Raw genomic sequence first — 17,284 nt, forward strand, 5'->3', positions numbered from 1 at the left:
TTTGGAAACACTGACATACTGTGTTTCCAAAACCACACATTTCCCATTGACCCTACAGCTGCCTAATGGAACTGGCATTTATAGAGGAGTTCCATGGGAAGGCGAGGTCTGTGTCTTGACTTTGGACTTTCTGTTTTCAGGTCAGCCACCATGGGCAGGCAACAAGTAATGGGCTTAAACTGAACTATGAGATGCCTTTTTAAAACTGAACTATGAGATGATTTTTTATATTATTATGTGTATTTCACATGTGTTTATATAGCTATTGCATATATATAAATTTATATATTTTTCTGTGAAAGTGTCCAGAAGGAATTGTGGACCTGCTTATAAAAAGTTTGTATATGGTTTTTGATCTTTTCACATCCCTACAAAGCAAATCTAAGCATAATAACAGCTGATTTTCATTTCTTCTTTTGCTTTTCACAATCTATTTAAAGAGAAATATGAAGGTGATAAAACCTTTTCAAACCTAAGATTAATAGAACTGAAGTAGATAATGAAGATCTGCGATCTCTTCCATTCATATTTATTAAGATTATTTGAACTGCATGTAATAGGCCAATGTAACCTGGAAAGATATCAGTCAATTTTCTTTGTAATGTTCCCTGTATCCTAATTTTTTTCCAATCTTTCTCTAAACACTTCTTTTTCCAAAAAGTCTGATTCTTCAAGCCAGTGCATTTTTATACTTTTAAGATCCAAGAATAGAAACAAAAGACTTCTTTTTTCTTTTCTGTGGCATAGCAACACAGTTTGAATTTTGAAATGTTAAGGGTCTAATGCTTACATTTTTATGATCTACTTGTATAGTAAAAAAATCCCTGAAAACAGAAAAATGCAACTTGCAAAAACATGGTTATTTTAAAATGACAAATAAATTACAATATGTTGGTGCATACCAGCATGCAGCAGGAATATGAATAGCTCATGTCATTTGCAATGAATCATCCACTCAAACTAACAGTGAGGGGAAAAAAAAAGCAAAAGAATTGAGTGAGGAAACCACAGAAATTAGTGAAAATACAGAAGGCCTAGATTTTTGTCTAAATATGAAATTATTTAGAGGTCATATATATGAGCTTATTTTCGATCAAGAACTTCTCTGTGATTTGCTATCTGAAAAACTATCTGAATGTCTTTTCCTTCAGCTAGCAAAGACCTTGTTGCACATGAAATTTGCAGTTCTTGCTGATCTTAGCATTTCCAGAGCATCTCTTAACACTTTCACATCATGCCCAGAGTATTTGTTTTGTTCTGAAGTCTGAACTGCTAGAATTATTGGGAATTATAAGAAGTTAAAATTCTGATATGAGTCGGTGTATTTAGGAAAACTTTACCAGTATTGTTGCTGTTTTCTATAATTAATAAGGTTCTTTCTGATATTTCACTGATTAGATGAGGTAACTGAAGTTAATAACAGGTCTTCCATTGAGTTAGCTGTAACATACACTCTTGATAGTGAGTCAGATATGTTTCCCTTGACCAGTGATGTCTTTACTGGCAGTGGAAGGCCAAATACAAATGAAAGATGCTTCACAGGTCTCTCTGAAATGAGTGGGACAATATAGTTTTGTAATTAAATAATTACCAAATGAAGATGACATCCAAATTACTACATTTTAAAATTTGTGAAGTATTTGAACACACAATTGAACCCACATTTTGGATGCTTTCATTTAGATATATATGGTTGTCTTTATGTTTAGAAGGAGAACTTATTTTAATACAAATTTTCTAGATTTAAAATGTTCCTGCAGACAAATTTGTGATGTGAACAAGTATGCCATTACACATAGGATTTGATCTCCCATTAAAAAAATATGTAAACATTTAATAATTATGTCTCACAGTTTCAGTAAGTTTGGCTTACTGATAGAAATTCAAGGTCTGTTTTTTTTATTACAGAACTGGTCATGACAGTCAATTTATTTCTTTAGATTTCTGGTGAGATAGATGTAAATCTTATAGTCCACTTCATGCTGAGTAAGTTCGTAATAAAAGAATGGTACATTTATTTTACATCTTTGCGAATACATTGAATGAAAATTCATCATTATTGAGAATTTATACTGAGAACTCATGGAAATTTTTGAAAGCAAACCCATAAGAAATTAAAATGTATTTGAGACAAATAATCTAAGACATCAATTAAAAGATTCCTTTGCTTTTAGCAGCAAGTTGGTAACATACCTCGGAGCAGAACTCTGGTGATTTAACATGTTAATGCCAAGTTTAAATGTAGTTTAAATGAATACTTAATGCCAACTACCAAATATAATTGTGTTAAAATAACTTAAATGAACAGATTCAAGATTTCTTGTATTTCTGTGTATCTACAAAAATATGTAAATATATATATATATCAAGGAACTGAATATAGATTAGTTTTCAGGGTTTTATTCTATTTTGAACTCACCTTAATACTCACCTTATAATAGATGATTCTTCTCTATTTGGGGAACTCACTATTCAAAGTTTACAAACTCTTATAATCATAGTCATAGAATGGTTTAGGTTGGAAGGGACCTCAAAAATCATCTCGTTCCAACCCTCCTGATGTGAGCAAGAACACCTTTCACAAGACCAGGTTGCTCGGAGCTACATTCCAAATTGAACACTTCGATGGATGGGGCTTCCACAACTTCTCTGGACAATCCAGGGCCCTACCATCCTCATAGTAAAGAATTTCTGCCTAATATCTAATCAAAACCTACTCACTTTCAGTTTGAAGCCATTTTGCCTTGTGGTGTCACTGGAGGCTCTTGTAAATGCTCTTCTACAACCACTTTGCTCTGTATTCTGAGAGATATTTTCTGCAGTTGGCTCTTTGAAGTCTTTGCTTACTGAAATATAAAACCGAACAGTTAATCTTGTATAAATATTTGTAGATAATAGAACTGGGATATAATTTGATACTTTTCTCAATTTAAAGGAAAACGTTTGAACCCTTGGTTATATTAATTGTGAGTAACCTGGAAATGTTCCCATTTTTTAAGGTGTCAGTTTACAGCTACATTGTAACGTAATCTTATCTGAACCCTGTACAATCTGTTCCAAGGCTAGGGACATAAAAAACTGAAAAAAGAAAAGGACAAATGTGTTTTTAATCAATAGCTAATATATGTGTGCAAGAGAGATTATTTTGGTTTTAAATGTGTGTTGTTATATTTAGAAATAGTTAGCTTAAAATGAAATGTTGGAATATAAGAACATGCAAATATCTGATTATATTAAACAGAAGTACTGTTCAAAGCTGTAATTTTCAGTTGTTGCCTTTTCTATATTTTCTCTCATCTTGTTTTGAAAAGTCTCTTGGTAGTACCTATTGTAATAAACTGTATTTTTGAGAATGCATTCAGGAAATTCTGATTGGATTATTTTACCCTAATACCCTAATATACTATGTAGTATAATAAACACCAATGCGATTAGGAGATGGTTGTAGGGCTTGTGCTGTAATGCAGCTCAACAGTAGTCGTACCACTCGCTCCCTCCTCAGAGATCCATGGCCTGGGACACGGTGATTAAAACCAGGGAAGAGCTTTCAACTTCAAATAATGGTTGAAATTCTGGGATACTTAATAGATTAAAAAAAAATCTTAGTTGTAGTTTTCTTAGGTTTAATTCTTAGGATATCTTGTCTAGATGACTACACATTTTCAAATGTATGATCTTCTTTTAAGTGCACTCTTAACTCAGATTCTCCTAATATCAGCAAATGGATGTGGGAAGCAACCTTCCATTTTATATAGATGGAGAAATCAAGTTGCATCTCAAGTTTTGTACTGCTTGGGTCTCAGAGTAGTAATACCTTCTAAAATCAATATTGAGTTGGTAATATTAATGAAATATAATTCTGTTTATGCTCTTTTGAATTTCTGGTTTTGTATACAGCTTTACAGTACTAGCTCTGCAAAGCCTATAACATACTGTGTTAAAACAAATACCGAGTGCTAACCTTCCTTTCCCCCTCAGCTCCTCCCAAGGCTTCAGGTAGCTAGCAGCTGATAAATCTAGTTTCTAGGTTACCAGTGAACCAGATGGTAACACATAGAAAAGTAAAAAAAATAGAAAACCATGTCTTTTCCTCCACTTATTTAATTATGTTTCATATAGTTCATTAGCTAAGTTAACTTCTGCTAAACCCACATTTTGTTCCAGGAAAAAGATGCTGCTTTTCAAAATGTGACTAAAATAACTAAGAGTTTTGAGATGTAAGTTCCTAACTGTTAAAACATGCTGTCATGCAATATAACAACATTTAATACATGCAACCATGTAATTATGCATAACAACTAGTGATCATTGTCTATGCTGATAGGAAGGATAAGGGGGGGGACCGTTGTGTATTTAGCTGGTCCTCTGCACCTGCAGAAAGCAGACGACTCTCCTCACTGTGGAGGAAACAAGATAATGACAGCATGATATTAAATGCAAACATTAATTTTTTACGATGGAATACTAGGAAGAATTCTATCAATTAAGGTTTGTTATTGGGAACAGCAATATTATGTTGTTTGTCAGCTTAAAGACAAATAAAAGACTTGTGGAATGAAATCCTTAATTCTGTTTACCACATAGCTGCTGAATCCATTATTACTATTTTGAAGAAGGTTTATATTGGCTATTTAAGCTTCTGTTTGGGATAAACTCTCCCTATACATATTAAACTTTACTTTGGTTCCGAAGTAAATGAAATTGTCAGCCCATGTGATCTGATATTTCACTAAAAGAAAAACAAGCTGCTGTGAAAACATAATTGTACCAATACTGGGGCTCTGAGCAGGCCTTATTAGCTCAGGCATAGTCCTGCATTAATGTAGCTAATGGCTTTTGGACAGGCAGTGGCTCTCTTCCAGACGATTTGGAGTGCGGGTGTGGGGCCAGCCCACGGCTTTCCGCATCCAACAGCATAAGCACACACTGAGCTGATCGGTTATTTATAAAAACCAACTTAATGTGTTTGGGAAAGATTAAATTCTGCTGAAATATTTGTGCTAGCATAGGAACGTGGCTACCTGCCATCTGGGGCTGATGAAAGCGGGTAAAACTGCTCCTGGAGATAAAACCCAGTGTTTCAGAGAGTGAAACACCCCATAAGGCTGAAGCTGTCAAAAAAACAGTACGTGTTATCATGTTTTCTCCATGACTTTCTGCAAGAAAGATCTTTGGAAGATGAGCAGCTGGAAACTATTTTCTCTCATTGACGAGATTTATCAGATATTTAAATTATGAAGAGTATTGTGTCACATCCTTTATATTCTGAGCCTTAGACCAGGATCTTACCTAAAAGTGATTCAGCAGCACTGGTGGGCCGGTTCCTTGTGGCATTGGAGAGGCCACTGCTGTTGACTTCATAAGTATACCTGTCTCATGGTGATGTTAATATATAGCAGGTGCAAACATGAGATGGGGAAAGCCAGTCCTCCTAGTTATACTTCAGTCAGTCATGATGGCTAATCTTTACTGTTGGAGGGAAACATCTACCTGATATTTGTTAACAAATTAAGTACTCTCAGTAGTTAGTTTGGGTTCCTTATATGCCAGTTGTTTTTCAAGTAAAATGGGACCTGCACTGTAGCACTGGCAGTGAATAGTTCCAGCAAGTATTTGCAGTGGTTGGTATGAGCACTGGCACCTGGCAGTCACAGGAACTATATCTGAACAGTCTTTCATTTTGGCACAGTACAGATAAGGAGACAATGAACTTAAGTGCACAGGTTAAATACATGTTTTGAAAGTAAGGTCAGATGAAATTGGCTCCATAAAAAACACTGATATTATAATGTTAGATTGGAGCAGAAGGTCTTACTGTAGTTGCTGTTTAACTTTTAATCTGCTGAACATATACCAATAAGTGCATCAATAAGGTAATTTCTTGTTTGCTCTTCAGTTCTTGGAACATTCCTGCAAATCCAGAATTCCCCCACTGCAGCCAGCTACATTACATTGGATTTAAATCAGTAACTACGTGCAGAGACTCAACAATGCAGTCCTAACTCATTGTCACAGTCTGGGTAGCAGTGACACAGTGCAGACTGTGCAGGGACACAGTACAAAGATGCTTCTATTGAACAGCCCATCTGCTTCTAATGAAGAATATACTAACAATAATTAAATACAGTAGAATCAAGAGAGAGAACACAACTTGTTCATATCTTACCAGAAGAACATTACTATATACTTAGTGCTAATGTGCAATAATCACATTCACAAACTGACAATTCCAATCAGCACTGTAGAACTATACAATTAAAGCAGCAGCATAATTAAGAGCAAAGCTTTCTGATAGCCCACATTAGTAACAAATGACTATAAATTTGAATAATGTTCTCATAATGAAATTGTCCATTAATCAGATCGTAATCAGCATTATTACCAATCATAAAAGAAATAGATTATCTGGTTTAAGAACAAGACAGTGCCCTTCAGCTAATCTATAGTTCCAGGTTGCATACATATGTCTTTATCTCGAAATCCTTGTTTTCTGAGCTTCTGATTTCCTCTGTCTACTATTTTTTTTGAGTTTTGTATGCAGTTTGAGTAATACATGTCAGATGGATAAAGGAAAGTGAGAAACAAGTCAGCCACTCTGAATTAATCAAAATGAGGAAAATGTAAAGAGTAAAAATAAAGGCTATTGACACTGCTTATTTCTTTCCCTTCAGGAAAGCTGTATTCAACTGCACAGATTTCCGTTAGCATAAAAAGAGTTATCTGTGAGGTCATTTTCAAGCTTACTGTTAACAGAATATTTTCACAAATATCTTGAGAGACCTATGTGTTAGAGACGACTTGTAAGCCTGTATTACTCCTAAGATAAGTGTGGACACACTTGCCTACTTTTTCCTTGGCATTGCCTTCAGGAGGGTTTTTTTTTGTGTTTTGATCTGACTGGAAGCTGATCTTAACAGCAAAATATTTTCCTTTGGACAAATCAGCTGAACTGGTTAATGCCAGAACCATAACAGCCCAAGCAGTGCACCCAGACAGGGAAAGAAGGTGGGGCCAGAGGTTTAGGGCAGTTTAAGCAAACCTGGAAACTATGAAGGTGGTCATTCTGACTTGCACCAAAGCCTCAGAAAACAATGAGCTTTGAATGGAAATAAATGCAGGTAGTTTCTCTGAGAGCTTTCAGTTACGAGTGTAAAGATTGTAATGCTTGGAACTCCAAATGCTTTTTTCTTACAAATAAATAAAATATCATTGATATAATAATTAAAATGATGACAGAGTTTGCTTATTTATAACTAATAACCTAAAGACTTGGTAACAATCTGGAAACTAATTCTCTTAGCTTCAAAATGTGAATTAGAGCTTCTTTGTATTTATATATCAGTAGTATTGTTTTTATACTTGTGATAATAAAAAAAAGACATTAATTTTAGAAAAACGTCATATGTCTTTATTAGACCCACTTGATACAGCTGTAAGAGACTTTATTAGTCATGTAAATCTTTCTTCAAAGTCTTTCTTTGAAGCAAAACTGCTCAAGCTAAATATAGTTGGAGAATAATTGTATTAATTTAATATAATTTCATTAAATAATTAGACCATCTGAGAGAAAAAATGATTGGATTGGTACCTGTACAGCGAGGGGTTGTATTTTCAAGCAGAGAAGTGATAAGACTATTGGCTGAAATAGGACAATAACCTAATTGGTCAAGGTGACTATTATGTTAGAGCAATTCTGAAGGCCTAAAAAAATCATTCTCTCTGAAAATCATGCAGCTGTTGAAATTCAGTCCCAAGCACCTAAAGGACAGAAACATAATCAAGAAACTTAACACAGATTTGCCAGGACATGTTATGCTTGACTAAGTTAACTGTCTTCTCTATTGAAATGACTGCTTCTTGCATGAGAGGAGAGTGGTGAATGTGATACAGCTTGACTTTTGTGAGGTTTTGGACACCATGTCCCACAGCATTTTTCTTTCTAAGCTGAGAAGTTTGTTTTCAATAATGGGACTGTTAAAAGAATATTAACTGGATCGACAAGTTTGAAGTGCAGTAATCCATGGTTTGAGATCTGGTGGGTAGTTAGCAATGACTGTAATAGCCTGGGCTTGATATGGGACTCATATTGTTCAATGACCTTCAGTGGTGTTACAAGTGATGACACAGTCTACCCTTAGCATGTCAGTAGTGGGAAAGCAGCTGACTGAGGTAGCAATACCTTAGTCTGAAGACACTTGAATTTATCTGAGGATTGTGCCTGCAGAAATCTTGCAAGATTCAACATAGAAAAGTAGGAAGTTCTTTTTCCCTCTGCAGAATTACTCTGTGCAGACTGGGAAGTGACTGGCTGAGAGATCTGCAGAATAGGGCAGGGATATTACAGGTGATGTCAGGCTGAACAAGCAAATATGCTCCCACTGGGAATAAATTGTGCTGTACACCAGGCTGAATTTTGAGGAGATGGACCCCAGTCCAAAAACTTGCTATCCTCTTTACTTGTCACTGGCAAGGCCATGCAGGAAAAGTTCATTCAATCTGGGGCCCTGAGATTCAAAACATACATAAAGAAATAGGAGAGGATCCATCTGGGCTAGCAGGATGCTCTGGTGCTGCAGAGCATCTCCAAAGAGTCTGAAGGACCTGGGCTTATTACTCTGGTGGAATGGAGAATGAGGAATGATCTAACATCTGCTTACAACTATTCCAAGGGTGAAGGTATGAAGATGACAGAGCCAGGTTCTTCTTGGTTGGACAGATTATGTAGCAAGAGCAGTGGCCACAGGTATCTCAGACATTATGAAGTTTTCACTAGCAGGGAGATGAAGAGCTGGAACGTGTTTACCAGACCAGTTATGGGACCTCCCTCTCTGGATATATTTGAGGTTTGGCTACACCAAGCCTATCTGATCAAGTGCTGGCTTGTAGTTCTGCTTAAAGCAGGATGTTATATTAGATGATAAACAGAGTCCCTTCCCACCAAGATAGTTCTGTGTTTCTCAGATTTGGAGGCTGGTACTTCTATTTCAGACTTAAAGGAGTTGTGAGCTGTAGAACTTTGTTTCTTAACCAGTCAGGTGAGCAAATGTAACATACAAATTCCATACTCTTTCCTTTAATGATAAAGCTTAGCTTGTGCCTGCTATCATCAGTATCGCATAGGACTCTTCTAACAGTTTTATTTTTGATTACTGTCTTCTTTTGGACCTCAAGTCTGTCAGAATGTTATAAATGGCTATGAAACTCTAGTGGTTTCCTCTGGTGGTTTATTCAGGTGCTTCTGGTTTATACTGATGTAGATGATAACTGTAGAGATTAGCCCATGTTGATGAGAACTCAGTGGATATAAAATAAGTACTAATGTGTCAATTGCTGTGTAGATTTCCTGATCATGCTTTCTATTACATAGGATTGCATGGTCATCCTGAGGTCAGAATTCAAGATTTTTGCTTTTAATACCCTTGTGATAAAGACCAACTGCTATTTTAGGAATGCTGGTGGAAATAGTTTCCCCGTGTTAGCAATAAATATATTTCTTAAATTTGGACAGTCAACATATATTTAGAACTCTTGTTTGAAAGAGAAGACGAGCTCTCACTCTGTGCTCTTGTTCTACTGAATACCTGTTCTAAATAATTATATTGTTTTTTAGAGACTGTATGTCAATACATATGAGACACATGTATGTTAAGTTCAGCAGGCAGTCATTATAAGCGGCAAAAATATACACTATAATAACACAAGGATGTATCTCATGGAAAAAAGAGTATCTGAATGATCTCATCTGTAAACTTTTTTAAAAAAAGATATATTTAATATAATTGTGAAAAACAGAAAACTTTTTTCCTTCCTAGTTAGTTGTGTACTTTCACAGCAATAAAAAGAAGCATAATAGGAACATATGGAACACGGACTTTCAAAAAGAAACAGTTGGCAAAACTGTGCTTCAGATTGCTGTCAGAATATCAGCCTTTCGGCAAGCTTGGAGTAGAACAGATGGGAAAAGTCAAAACTGGTAATAGTTTTCCACAGTTAACACAGGAGAGCAAGTTAGCAGTCTAATTCATCCTTGGCATAATATAATTGCCTTTTCATCTTTTATTTTAATGGTATTTATGTCTAGGGTCTTAATCTCTCTATTTCTATGCTAAGGCCAGAGAGTCACTATGGAATGCACATATGTGCTGGGGCTGATGCACAAGACTGTGATGACTGAGGGAGGACATGAGGTTTACCTGTCACTGGAGCACTGGGCTCCATTTCACTCACACTTCCTAAAATGAAAAGCTATGTGATGAATGGGAATGGGATGAATGGCTGTACCAGGTCCTGTTTCCACAGGGTGCTTTGCTGTGACAGGCATCATTATAGCAATTTTGATTTCAGATGTCTTTCTTCTCAGAACTGCAATGAGACTTCCTATGGACTTGAAGACTGTGCACATGCTTCAGTTCCTTGAGGCTTGTGCATTGCTGGAATGGTGATACATCTCTGTATTGAAGTGACTTTACACGTTTTCAGCACTTTGCAAATACAACTTGAATAGATTTAACCTTAAAAATGGTGATAATAATACAGTTTCTACTTGCTGAGATACAGTTAATATAATCCCATATCTATGTAGGATTAGGTTCTTGGTTCTTGGAATAGGGGAAGAATCTATGTTCTTGCATATATTACATGCTAAAACAAAGGTCCACCTTTGCAGTGATGTCAATAGAAGCTTGGGATAATAAATATTACATAAAATTCGGTGTTCTTGAATAGATGGAAACTTTCTGGAATAGAGATAGCTTTGAGGATAGGGGATATTATGATAATCACTGAGGAATCAGGGTCATAGTCTAACTTTGTGGAACAGCTCTGTATGCCATGTAATTCTAACCACCAAAACATCTAATTTGAACTAGTAAGTAATGGGACAGTTCAATGCATAACATTTTCTGCATTGCCTCTTTGTATGTTCTTTTCTGAACTGTCTGTGGAATCAGCTGGCATGCTATGGTTGCTCAGAATATTGTGGTGTGACTTGGAAGAATAAAGAGCATATCCTCTCCCTTCTCCACCTTTCTCTGATGCTGTGCAATGTGGCTTTTAAAATTTTCCTATCACAGTGATGTTATGTTGCCAATTATGAATATACTTCCTAGGAGATAACAGTGGAATAGGCTATATTTAGGTCTATATATTTTTCAGAGTAATTTCTGCTAAATAGGTTTAATTTCAGAAATGCCATATAAGAGGTAAATATCAGAAGATTTTATGAGAAATCTGTGATTTTAAAAACATGAATAATTGTAGTATCATCACAAAGAAATAAGGCCATGTGGCAATATGTGAATTGAAGAATGAAATTCAGAAGATGACAACTTTGTGAAATAATTAAGAACATATTACAACATGGTCTTAGGGAGGGTTCACAATCTGAGATTGACCTTGAAAAAAAAATAATTCAAATTGTGTCAACCTTTTTAAAAGACATAAATGAAATCACAGATCAGTAAAAGCCAAAACAGGCTTCAATATCTAAGTTTCTAATGCTATATTTATTTAATATTTTACATTATGCTTGATTCTTTAGGGAACTTTTTTACTGTTTACTGCTTTTTCTTACTTTTTCTATGTAGACTATTTTAAAAATAATTTATTCAACTGAGAATCTCTTACAAAGTACAAGAGGAATGATTTGCTAGACAGTCCCAGAAAAATAATTCTCAAAATATTTCGGCGCCCAAAGTGCTGTTGCTGAAATGGATGTAGGAGTAAATGTAATTCTCTGATTTTAGACATCAAAGTCAGACTTGAGGTGTGGAAAAAAAATCTAAATACTCTGCATGACTACTTAAATGATAGGAATTGTTTTTCCTTTTGCAGTCTGAAGATAAAAATACCTTTAATTTATACTGAAAGCAACTATAAAAGCAACTATGCACACAGTCTAGTTGATACATTAATACCTTCTTATTACATTTCAAACTCTTGCATTTTAACTCAGTTTCTTGAACAAATTGAAATGAACAGATCTCAAAGGAAATGAAATATGAATGGAAAAAGTAGATCCCTGCCAAATCCGGTCAAACTACAAAATTGGCTCAGGCAATGATTTGGAATGGTCAGCTGAGTCCAGACACTGGAACTGGGAGCTTTCTGTGTCTGCTGTCAAACAGTTCAGGGTAGCTCCTTGATTTTTACTTCTTTGAGATAAAAGACCTGATGGTAAAAGGTGATGAGCGCAAGAAGCTTAATGACACTTTGAAGGAGAGTCTAAAATAAGAGCAAGCCTGAAAATCAATTAGCTGCCAGTGGGAGCTGGAACAGTCTGGGGAGAAGAGAGAGTGACATGCTTTTCTGGTCCCCACAGCGTGGCATGCTGAGGAAGAACTAGGGAGGAATAGTATAGTATCAAGTATTTCAAACTCTCTATTAATGCCTATTAAAAAGGGGGGTGAAATGATTTTTTAAAAATTAATCTAATTCTGCAATTTCTATTTTGCTCAATGCCAAAGCTTTGTTTTTCTTTTGACATATTTTATGTGCATGTCTCATGTGAATTATTTTTCAATATATGGAAAGATTACTTTAAATTGTTTTAAATTTAAATTACACCAGAGCTGGGTTGACTGCCTGATTTCAATTGAAGGGGATTAAAAGATAGTAAACAGATCAAATTTAAATATACATTTTAGTGGAATAGCTTTCCTAGTAAGGTTTATTTCACACATTACTGTTCCCCTGAACTTTTAAAAATAGTATAAACAGACAAGCCACACAGTAAGGGAATTTTGCCCTTAAAAATAAGCAAAAAATCTTTTCTCAGCAGGCTTGCAAAAATGTTACTTAAAAACCTCACTTCTTCCCTGTTATTTTAAAGGCTAAAACACCAGACATGGATCTGATTCTGATCATTTATGAGCTAATTACTGCACTTTGTACTGAAATAGCTCTCTGGGATTAAAATTTCTGGTTGCAGCTGTGGAAAGAGAAATTCAGAATATTAATGAAGAAAAGATTTTTGTTATATTGAGTTTTTTTATTCAGTTTTTTGTATTCTATCCTTTACCAGTACAAACTGCTAGAGAAATAGAGAATGACAACAAAAATGGACAACTTCTATTTGATTATTTTTTAAACTTTCTTATCACAAATGGAGGAGAAAAATATATACATTATTATTATGGCACATTAAATGCAACTTCACCAGTTTAGTATCATTGAAATAACTGGAAGATATGAGTGGGGAACAGCAGAAGAAAAAAGCTCTGCAAAGCTGAGACCAGCTTTTCATAAGGGGTATTTTCTCCTTTTTAAGTACAATGTGTAATGCAAATTAAGCCAATTATTTAGAAAGATATGTAAAGAGTGTTAAATTAATTTCCTTTTGTCCTGCAAAGTATTTAATGGTCAACACTGCTTACCTCTGTATGTTTTTTGTGCGTGTGTGCATGTGTGTGTGTGTATGCCTGAGCAGGGACTTCAGGCTTCCAGTGCTTCAGCCTCAGCAGCCATCCCTGTGCAAACTACCCATCTGCCTTCCACTGGAAATAATACTGCTGCTGCTAAGGACAGTTTGATTAAAACTGGTGGAACTTGGCTAAGCTACCTTTCAGGAAGGAGAAAATCTCTGAAATCTTGTATTTCCTCTTAACCTTGCTCCTGTGACAGAGGAAATTCTTCCTCTCGGCACCATGATTTGTCCTTGAGGCATTTGATTTACAGCTGATTTATGAATCTGCAGATTATTACATGGACAGCCTGACCAGCCACTTCTCCGAGGTGCTCCTCACATGCATGCAGGAGCAGCCAAGAGCAGACTCCCCTACCAGTGTAGGCTCTACCAGTGGCAAAAAGTTTTCCTGGGGGCTCCTCAGATCAGGGCAGGAGCAGACTCTGGGATGACAGACCTTGCTATGTTGCATCTTACTGACAGCATCCTACTTCCTAAAACATTTTTCCCTCAAAAGTGGAATGAAATTACCACTGGGATGCTTCTTATTTCTATCACTTGACTTAAAAGAAAGCTTTCTGAGAACATACTTTTCAAAGGATAAAAATGAAAAGGAACAGTATTTCAATTTTTTGACTCAGTTACTGGTGTGATAATTATTGGATAGTTATCAGTGCGAGACTTTGACTGTCAATAAACAGGCTGACAAAATAGTTCTACATGTGCTGATAGCTGACAGAGCTGTAAAATATTCCATGAGTAAATAAACATATCTGAAAGGCAATTTTTTTTCTCTTCAATTTTGTCTTAAAAAGAAAATGAAGAAATACCTAAGTGGCATTAACCATAGTAGTTTTGTTTGGGAATCACAGTTTTTTCTGGTAGGAAGAGGCTTCCATGAGGCACAGTGATTTGTCTGCTGAAATGCATGTAATTTCTCTGGATCTTTTTGGGGTTTTAATATTGACAGAAATGAGTTTGGCTGAGCCAGGGCTGTGTAATGGAATATAACAGAATATCACGACTAGCTCACAAAAAGTGTAGTGGGCAGCTGGACCACATGCTTGCAGAAAGCTTCCCCATTGTGCAGTGGCTAAGTGCTGCACACCAAAAGTTACAAAATAGAGGCCTTGTCTGTCCACACAGTTATTAGAAAAATGACAGAAACAGTGTAACCACAGCACTTGGTTCATGAATTAAGCAAAATAGCTTAAATCTACTTTGGAATGCCATTTTTCTGTAGTAAAGCACTTTTTGCATGCATTTAATTTTACTATGAATACTCCTATTGATTCCAATGGGACTCTCAGATGCAAAAGCTTGTAAAATTTTGCAAGATTAGCACTTTCCTAGTAGAATTATTTTTGAATATATATTGGCACAATAAGGATGGGAGTGGGTCTAATTTATCCAAGAAGTATTTATCAGATAAGGTGATATAAAGAACCATATTTCTAAACATATTGTTCTAAGACTCTAAACTTCAGCCTAAATTTGGAATAGGTATGTGCCACACTGTACATCGAAGGCTCCACAGGTCTGGTTGTCTGAATGTTACAATGATCCACATCCTAAATGATTTAAGATGTAGTGATATTTGCTTTGGAAACAATGCTCTTCTAGGGAAGATCTGTCTCTCTACATCACATCAGTGTATGCATATGCATGGGATCTCTCTGTCTCTCTAGAAATAAAAATTAATAGACAGATGTATGGATCTATTTATTTATTTATTTAGACTCAGTAAATATTTCTCTCTACAAACAGCTGTACTGGCATAACATAGATATGGTGGGAACTCCTTAAGACAAAAGTGCAACCACAGCTTCTCCATTACACAAAACACGGCTTTAGTTTCACCATGGCTATCTTTTAAGGGGCCCGAACCCAGGGGTGATAATCTAATGTTTGGTGAAGAGCCTCAAGTCTTACAAAGGTCAGAGTTGGATGGTTAGGACTGTAATGTTTAACACCCACTGATGACATCATCAGGTCATACCAAGGTCGCCCACTGGGAAATGGAAAGCAGAAGAGCTCCTACATTTTGTTGGAGGCAAGTTTTTAATAAAACAATAGTAGCAGAGCATGCAATGCCAAAAGAGAAAATAAATTGGTTCAGGTAAAAATGATTAATATCTGAACCCAGAGCAGGTTATCAAGTAATAATAAATTATTTTTTACTTTTAATAAAATAACTTTAAAATGTAAATAAGTAGAAGAGAAAAAGTGAATGTGATTTTAAGTGTTTTGTGGAACTAAAGGATATTAGAAAGAAAATGAAAAGACAGAAGAAAAACGTTCCCACACACTGCAGTTGGCTTTTAAGAAGAAAAGCAAAAATGGCATGGTAGTAGCTAAAATATATTGTATCATCTTTCTCTGTAAAGCATTATCATCTTGGTGAAAGTTGGTTACAGGGATCAGTGACAATTTGTAACTAACTTTTGAGGAACAAAGAATATCCATTTAAATATTCCATTGCTGCTGATAAACATCAGGTAAGGGAATCCTTGGAAATTAGTACCTGTTCTCTTTCCTTGCAGACAGAGAGGCAGAATTTCTCATACCTCTCTGCTGTCAGTTTGATTAATATAACTGGGGAGAGGGAGTTCATGCTTAGTTTGCTTAGCAGTTGTTGTTTATTAAGAATTGATAATGGTACTCCATGACAGGTCTAGCTCTATTGTGGTAGCTGTAGCTCTTCCCAAAAAACTGACATTTACAGAGTAAGAAATAACTATAAACAATCAACAGCTATTATGTGGCAGAAATTTAAAGAATATTTATTATTTGCTTCTTCCCTGGAATGTGTTGGTACTTTTGTGCTTGTGACTTTCCTAGCTATGACATTTTGCCCTTATTTTAAATAAACTGTTTCAAGACAGCAACTGCTTAAAAGCTATCGTGCTACTAACTTAGGAAATTGCATCTTCAAAATATTATTAAGCTGTTGTTTTCAGTAGTTGTCTTAGCTTGGTTCTGTCTTTAGTTTGCTATTATGAACCACTTAGAATCACAAAATACAATGTTTGGAAAAAAAATGAAAGCCTGAGTAGATTTCTGAATGGCATTATTTCTATTGCTAACCTAAACTTAAAAAATCGTAAGCTGCAACATAAAACAAAAGGAATCAAATATCCTAAAATGTATTTTAATGTAAAGCGTGAACATGAAAAGAAAGGATAGCAAATAGCAAATCTCTATTTATTATTGCATATGTAACAAATCTAGCATGGAGAAATGACTGATCATACTCTCACACACACTTTCACACATACTTGTTCGCATTATAAATTAATGAGGAAGCCTTTCATTGGTGAAATGGGAGAGCCAGTTGTTTCCAAGCACATGCACCAGTGAAAGCACGGGTGTAACTAATTATGCAGTTACTTGTGTCTCAAATGGAAAATGGATTAACTCTCCATGTGCTGCCTTTTTCCTCTCCAGTAGGGTCAACTAACACTTTAAGACTTGAGATACATAATAAAAGACTTTTAAATTAGAAATGTGAAAGAAAAGGCCTGTGAAATATTGTTTTTAAATGTGGTTACAGAATGAATGGATTTCTTTGTTGTAAATTGAAGCAATCAGCTGGATTAGATTAATGCAAATAGAAGCATTTTAGAGTGCTTTGTAAATATCAAAATAGCTATATGTATTTCTATAATCATGAACTTAATCTTGGAAATGTTGTTTGTGTAGTTTGTTGTATGTGGTTTCCTTAGCAATGTATAAACATTACAAATGAAAATCTGAGCTCTCTTTTCTTATTTCAGCGTAACTTCAGTTTTGGAATGAGTAGAAAACATCCTTTCACTGTGGTTTTTTTTTTTTTTTTTCATATTCAGTAAGGCTTTCTTTAATAAGCAGTTATATTTTAAT

The sequence above is a fragment of the Sturnus vulgaris genome, chromosome 4 (assembly GCF_052056855.1).
Source record: "Sturnus vulgaris isolate bStuVul1 chromosome 4, bStuVul1.hap1, whole genome shotgun sequence".
In the NCBI taxonomy this organism is placed as follows: Eukaryota; Metazoa; Chordata; class Aves; order Passeriformes; family Sturnidae; genus Sturnus; species Sturnus vulgaris.